Consider the following 446-nt stretch of genomic DNA (forward strand, 5'->3'; position numbering starts at 1 on the left):
TATTAATGCCATCGGCTAACTTTATTTCCTCAGATTTCCTTATTTTACAAATTAAATTTATTTGGGATTATCTAAGAATATGGATACTAAATATTCTCTTTCGCCATAATGCAAACCTTGTTGTACAATACTATTTATCAAGTTTATAATCAATTCATAATCTTCACTAAATGAATTTTTAAAACCATCAAGTAATTTACCTCAATTATTGTCGTTGAGAAACATGTTTCCATATACGATTCAAGATTCAAATTTTGCCTAATTTGAGAGCTGCGTTTTTTAAAACAACATGTGAAAAGACCAGTTTTAAAGTAAATTGTACGGCAATTATAGAAATATTAATTAGTAAATATTTGCTACTATAATTTTGGCTATTTGTTTTCATCATTAAAACTCTATATAAATACGCAGTGTCTACAGCAAAACTCCTCGGCACATCACTCTTT

The sequence above is a fragment of the Brassica oleracea genome, chromosome C3, assembly GCF_000695525.1.
Source record: "Brassica oleracea var. oleracea cultivar TO1000 chromosome C3, BOL, whole genome shotgun sequence".
Classification (NCBI taxonomy): domain Eukaryota; kingdom Viridiplantae; phylum Streptophyta; class Magnoliopsida; order Brassicales; family Brassicaceae; genus Brassica; species Brassica oleracea.